This window comes from Cololabis saira, chromosome 1 (assembly GCF_033807715.1).
Source record: "Cololabis saira isolate AMF1-May2022 chromosome 1, fColSai1.1, whole genome shotgun sequence".
Classification (NCBI taxonomy): Eukaryota; Metazoa; Chordata; class Actinopteri; order Beloniformes; family Belonidae; genus Cololabis; species Cololabis saira.
In genome coordinates this window covers 3,642,088-3,649,427 of record NC_084587.1, presented here as the reverse complement: position 1 = coordinate 3,649,427, position 7,340 = coordinate 3,642,088, and the positions used below count along the sequence as shown (strand labels likewise).

At 44.4% G+C, this 7,340-nt stretch overlaps 1 long non-coding RNA gene across 1 annotated transcript; it reads right to left on the bottom strand.

Moving 5' to 3' along the window:
* Positions 1-841: 841 nt before the first annotated feature.
* Positions 842-5,931, bottom strand: LOC133450465 (uncharacterized). The gene is made up of 3 exons (XR_009783113.1): positions 5,741-5,931; positions 5,410-5,495; positions 842-1,198 (listed from the first exon to the last, which is right to left on the bottom strand). It is a non-coding gene; the product is annotated as an uncharacterized LOC133450465 (long non-coding RNA).
* Positions 5,932-7,340: the final 1,409 nt, after the last annotated feature.

Here is a 7,340-nt window from a genome sequence, read left to right as displayed (position 1 = left end):
CCCCTCTCACTCCCACGCTGCAGGATCCGGAGTTTTGCATTCAGAGATGCTCTTCGCCACCAGTAGAGGATGCTGCACCAAGAAAAAAGAGAAGAGAAAGGGGGGGCCAGCACAAGAAACTACAGGAGCGACTCTAACACACTAGAGTTTACACTACCTAGAGATTTACCAACACCAGCTAGAAGTTTACTAAACACTAATTATAGGCTTTACTAAACAGAAAGGTTTTAAGTTTAGTTTTAAAAGTGGAGGTGGTGTCAGCCTCCTTAACCCAGATTGGAAGTTGGTTCCATAGTAATGGTGCCTGATAGCAGAACGCCCGCCCTCCAAATCTACATTTAGATACTCTAGGAACTACGAGTAAACCTGCACCCTGAGAACGGAGAGCTCTGCCAGGAACATAAGGCACTATCAGGTCTTGCAAATAATGCGGAGCTAAGCCGTTTTGGGCTTTTTTAGCTGAGCAACTGACAGCTATTCAGCAGCAGTCGTTACTAATTAACTAACTAACTAACTAACTTACATCCTTGGAGTGGAACGTTAAGGGTACGTTTCTGAAGTTATGCAACTGAATTAGTGTGATATGTGTTTCAAATCAATATCGTAAAGCCAATTCGCCTTTTTTTTTCTCAACATTTCGACTTTTTTCTCGAAGTGCACAATAAAAAAAATCTTCCTCCTCTAAAATATTATTTGTATTTTTCTCCTGCCTCCGCATATAAAAGATATATTTAGCTATAAGCTTTTCTTAAAAAGGTGATTTTTCAGGCCACGTTTAAAAATTGTGCCTTGGTAATCCAATTAAGACATATGAAAAACAAAAAAAAAAGCTTAATATCAGCAAGGAGCCAGTTTTCTATTTAATCAGCCAGGAAACATATTTCCAGCTGGTAAACAAAAGGAGAAAAGTCTCCACTATCAGCTCGTCCTGAAACCCGGCCGGCGGCGTGTTTGTGCGGCGGCGGCGTGGGCGTGGGTTCCCTCCAAATGAAGACGCTGCAGGCCGTCAGTGTTTATTCAGACTGTTTATTTCTGCTCTGGCAGCAACATCAGGACAAACAGCAACACTAAAGTTCTGCAGCGGCGGAGCGGCGACGCCGTCGGGAGCAGGGCGGCGTTTCTACCTCAGGCGTAGCTGAGGACGGAGGTCTGATGGAGATTGAGAGGAGCTGGAGTCTGTGTGACGAGGAGGAGCATTCTGGGAACAGAAGAGAATAATTTACCTTCGTTAGACCTGGTATCAACAGTTCTCCTCAGAGAACCAATCACAAGCTCAGCTCAGGCGTTCACCTGGAATTAAGATGCAGCTTGAGCAGATAAATCAATGGCTGCTGGTGCTAACTATGTTTTTGGCATAAATGGGGGTTTAACGGTACACAGAAGTCACGGTTAGGTTCAAGCTTGGTACAATGGGGAAAAAAGAAAGCAGAAAATAATATTTTGGTCCTGTAATTTTGAAACATTTTACCATCCAACAACAGTGGCTTATTGGTCCTAAGTTTTAGTGAAACAGTTCAGTTCTGCTGCAGTGAACATAAAGTAGTTAATATTTCAACAAGTCCACTGTTATTTTGTATTGTTTTTTTCTTCCTGGTTTGAGTTCAGTTTATTTTACATATTACAGAGAAGAAAAACATGAAAATTTAAATTGTTCTGTCTGGAATTTATATTATTTTAAAAGATAACGTTCCTTTCTTTCAGATATTTGATCAACAAATATTATTTCAAAAGCAAGTGTTATTTAACCTATTTAAAACAAATTAAAAAATCTGGTTTGTGTGGTTCAGTTTGATTTTCTAAAAAAGATGGGGAATGAATTGTCCGATCAAATTAGATTAAAAAACAACATACGAGTCACGATGCTGATCGCTGATTCGTTGCTGATAACTGAGTTTCTGGGACGAACACGACTGTGTCCCTTTACCAATCTAATTCAAGCCAATTAAAGAGATCCTCAGGTCACTTATCAAATGTGTTTACACTGGATTCTGTTGGACCGGCGTTACTTCCGGAAGAAAATAAAATAAAATGGAAAACATTTTGGAACCAAATAAATATTAAAACAACATTTAATTACTATTGACAGTCACCCACAGACTGAAATAACACTTTATTTTAATAATTATAGTCATCTTACAGCATTTTTAATCCCAGACCGTCTCCAGGTCTGAGTCCTGATCCGGCCGGCATCAATGTTTTCCTATTTGATGCAGAGATTCAGTCGGGATTTAACCAACGTGTCCAGAAGACACGTCCCCTGGACCTGATGGACAAACGTCCACCCACTCGTGGTCAGATTTCACGGGACACATGTCAATGCCAGGTCTGAATGCAGTCAGAGATCTACGGAAGAGTGTTAGGGCCAGGCAGGAGAAAAATTATTTGAGAGGGGAAGACTTTTTTTTTTATTGTGCACTTCGAGAAAAAAGTCAAAATGTCGAAATTAATGTTGAAATAAAATTTCAAGAATAAAGTCGAAATTTTGCCTTTTTTCTCTCCACATTTCAACTTTATTCACCAAATTTTTACTTTTTTCTCAACATTTCGACTTTTTTCTCAATATTTCAGCTTTTTTCTCTAAATCATACCTCAACATTATTCTCGACGTTTCAACTTTTTTCTAAACATTTTGACTTTTTTCTCGAAATTGTACTTCAAAATTAATCTCGACATTTTGACACAATAAAATAAATAAATAAATAAAAAAAATCTTCCTCCTCTAAAATATTTTTTTTAATTTATTTTTTTCTTATTTTAAATGTATTTTTAAATTTAATTTTTTTTATTTTTTATTTTTTTATTTTAAAAAAAATATTTTTTTTTATATAAAAACAAAACTTTTTGTTTTTATTTTTCTCCTGCCTGGCCCTACTACTCCTCCGTAGAGATCCTTCAAATATCCTCAACAGTTTATTATTATTTCTTAGATCTAGACCGAGTTTCATCATCCACAGACGGACACGGGGAAGCTGATTGGTTCCTGCAGCGTTTGATCACCGAGAAAAGGTGATTTCACATTTTCTTAGATGAAATGTGAAGCTGAACGTCCCCAGAAAGCAGCATCGCTGCTTCACTTATTTCAGGGTTATAGAATATTCAAACATGTTCCTGTTTAAAAGCATCGAGTCAGTTTAAGATAAATACAACTTTCCCCCGGAGGACTGTGACTCCTGCAAACGCTGAAATGTCACGGTGATCCGGAGGCCGATGTTTGCTGGGAGACGTGTTTCCGCTGCTAACGAATGTGACAGCCGTCCGTCAGTCGCTCAGGTGGATAATTCACTTCCCAGACGGAGGCAGGTCTGCGCCCAAGGCCTGATTTGTCCTCCTGTTTTAATATAAATCCTGAGCACAAACATGTCAGACGCTGAGCGGTTTGATAGCTAATCAGCGGAGCTAATTAAAACATTAATTGGTGCACTTTCTAAAGTATGATTAGGGTAACGATATCAGCTTTCACCTGGAGAACAATAAGAACAAGTTTCTGGCCTGAACGAGGCGGTTTGGTCTCCGGGAGTTTTTGTTGTACGGTTCCTGGCCTACGGGGCCCTAAACAACCGCCTTCTACCTGCTACGGGGGGTCACATGATGAAAAAGGTCGAGCTGGGGTTCACTCTGGTTTATTTAACATATTTGGGGTTTGCTGATAGTTTATTCATCATCTATTCAGCTGTAATCAGTGTGTTTGGAGGGTTTTTGAGGCCACAAACAAACTTTTTGACCGGCCCTGGTTATGCGATTTTAACAAAATGTAACTTAGGTACATCGTACGATTAATCTTTGTACTTTTAGGAATAAAATACAGTAAGAAAACATAAGAAGTGAAAACCTAAAAAACCTGACTCAACCAGAAATCACTCCGATCACGTCACCAGTCGTCGTCTGCTGGAAGAAGCCGCCTCAACGCTGAGATTAAAACAACATTACAGTCACAGTCAGCTGTTTCACCTCAGCTGAAGTTTGTAAATAAACATCACAAACAGCCTGATGATGTTTGGATAAAAAAAACCAGTAGAGGACAGCCCTGAAGACGTTTGCAAACCCTGAAAGCAGAAGCTGCAGGTTCCTACCATGACCCTACGATGACCATATGAGCCTGCGATGAGTCTACGATGACTCTACGATGACCCTACGATGAGATTATGACACTATGATGAGCCTATGACCCCAACAATGACCCTACGATGAACCTACGATGAGCCTACAATGAACCTAGGACATCTATGATGACCCAACGATGACCCAACAATGAGCCTACGGGGACCCTACGATGAGATTATGACGCTACGATGAGTCTATGGCCCCAAAGTTGACCCAACAATGACCTTACGATGAGCCTACGGTGACTCTACGATGAGATTATGACGCTACGATGAACCTATGGCCCCAAAGATGACCCCACGATGAGCCACCGATGAGCCTATGATCCTACGATGAGCCTATGACTCTACGATCACCCCACGATGACCCCAAGATGACTCTACGATGAGCCTACGATGACCCTATAATGAGCCTACGATGACCCTATAATGAGCCTACGATGAGCCTATGACCCCACAATGACCCCACGATGAGCCACCGATGAGTCTATGACCTCAACGATGACCCTCCGATGAGCGTATGACTTTAAGATGACCCTACGATCTCTGAAAATCTCTCAAAATCTTTCAACCGACTGAAAAGAGGCACTTGCACTGAAATAAAAAGCTCTTTTACATCATAGTTAATATTTATTCAGTGGAAAGGAAGCAACATGCACGGCGGTGACTCAGGGAAACACACACCAGGAGCTGATTAGATTCATAGCTGTGGCCGGAAGAATGACGAGACTCAGGGGATCAAACCACCGTCTCCCCGGCAGGAATCGTTGTCTCCAGATCAGAGACGGAACCGCAGCGCTGACACTGATGGATCCGCCGGGTCCAGAGGACCCGAGACAGATGAACTAACTGACTTAATATCGACGGGAAAATAAACAGCAGCTCCGAGTTACGTCTGGAACAGAACCGCAGGAAACCACCGAACCGAGGCCGCCGGGCGGGAAACCGTCGTACTCTGGTCTGGTCTCCGTCCTGGACTCTGGGCAACATCTGTACGGTACTGTGCCAGTTCTGGTCCGTTGCTCCGGACCGTTCAGTCCCGGTACAAGAGGAGTTGAAGCCGTTCCTGCCCTCACCTACGATCGTGAACCGAGGCTACGAGTCGGACCTGGGACACGCTGGCCTGGAAACACCGAGCTGTTCCCCTGGAGGAGCTGGAGAACCTCTGGAGACGCCAGGACTCCTAATTCTAGTTCTACCCGTCAGGTTCTCTCCACTTGAGAGATTAAAGTTGCATCTTCAGAGGCCCCAACGATGGGCTGGAGCTACAGGGAGTCATGGTACAAGACGATGGTACGTCTCACGTTACCTGGTGTCCCGGGGAGTTTCCCTGGTCAGGGTCAGGACTCGGGGCTGGAGGCGCCGTCTTCTTCTTCTGTCAGGTCCTTTGGAGAGCTGAGCAAAAGGAGGAGATGAAGGAGAGAAGAGATCAGCATTGAAATACATTTTATTTGAAAAGATCGCCTTTAGGTCAGTATTTTTTATCATAACATCGTAGCCTGGTAGCGTTGGACGTACACGTGGACATTGGCATGTAAACAACACGTTGCTGTCATGTTTGAAATGAGCAATGAGTTGTAATTAAGTCTGTATCCAGTTACAAACGCGGGCGGTGAGAAACGGTCACCGCAGCAACTCACGTTTTGGCGCCGCTGAAGAAGCGGCGACGCAGGACGAAGGCCAGGGTGGAGAGGACCATGATGGTGGTGCACATGGTCTGGAGACCGGCCTGCCGTCGAGGGACGGGGTCAGAGGGACGGGTCAGAGGGACGCCTGCATGTCCACGGGTGTGTCTGTCTCCGGGGCTGATGGGAGTCCAGGCGTCTGTCTGCCTCCGGGGCTGCTGGGAGATTAGCCCCAGATTAGCGATGAGATGCTGCATGACGAGGCGGGTGCTGACTAAGCTGAGTTGTGATTGTGTCTGCACGTGTTACCTAATCCCCACCCTGGATCACCGGCCTCCATCCATCCATCCATCCGTCCGTCCGTCCGTCCATCCATCCATCCATCCATCCATCCATCCATCCATCCATCCATCCATCCATCCTTAAATTTGGTCTTGGTCTTGTCTTGGTCTTTTTGGTCTCGGTCTTGAGCTGAACTAGTCCTGGTGCTGGTCTTGATACTCTCTGGTCTTGGTCTGTTATGGTCTCGGTTTAGTGGGTCTGGACTGCAGGTCTACTTGGAGCCTCCCAGGTCTTGTTGAAACAGCCGGCGGTGCCTCCTGTCTCCAGTCGGGGTGTCGGGGTTCACAGCAGGACGAGGTTTGGGGGTTCAAACACTGATTTGGTGCATTTTCAGATATTGACCTGATAAAAGTAACTCAACCCCAGGAATAGAGATGGGAATTGATAAGATTTTTACAATTCCAATTCCATTTTCGATTCTGCTTAACGATTCGCTTCTTTATCGATTCTCATTTGGGAAAAAAGGACAACAATGAGGCAAATGGCACTAATATGATCGTCAACGTTCGTTAGTTAATTAGTTACCAGCAATATTATTAGCTAAGGACTAGCTAACGTTGCTGCTGCTGCTGCTGGGCTGAGAATTACTGACATTAGTCTGGTAATGGATCGAACACACGACATTCATTGATTGTTATTGCTGCTGTGTGTGCAAATGTTTTTGCATGTTGGTATTATTTCCTCCCTGCTTTGACAAAATATTCACTTAGCAAGTATTTCAAGTTGCCCTGTTGTCTCTTTTTTACTGAAATGTAACCAGACTATTGAGCGTTTGTATTGATTTGGCGCCATGTTTACTATTGACTGCTGGTGTTCGTTCGTACCCACCGGAATCAAAAAGGGAATCGTTTGCAAAATTTGCAAATGATTCCAAGGAATTGAAACACTGGGAACCGGTTTCCGAACAAGAACCGGTTCTCGATTCCCATCCTTACGCAGGAAACTGGTGGAAACTCGTTATAAAAAGCTGATAAATCATCCGTCAGAGGAAGCTGAAGGCCTGAAGTCTCCGGACCAACTAGGGGGGAAAAAAACGCTGCGGCAGCATAATGAGGACGATCCAGCAGGGTTATAAACACAACCCCCCCCAGAGGTCGTAACTCTTGTGGGCGCGAGGCGCCGCACGTCGCTGCGATGTGGCCCTGCATCTCATCTCAGCTCCCAGAGACGCTGATGATGGACAGAAGCTCGCCGGGGCGTGACGACGAGCCGCAGAGCTGTCGCCGTTTGTGCAACATGACGGACGCTTTCGGTCGTCTCCAGGAATTATGGT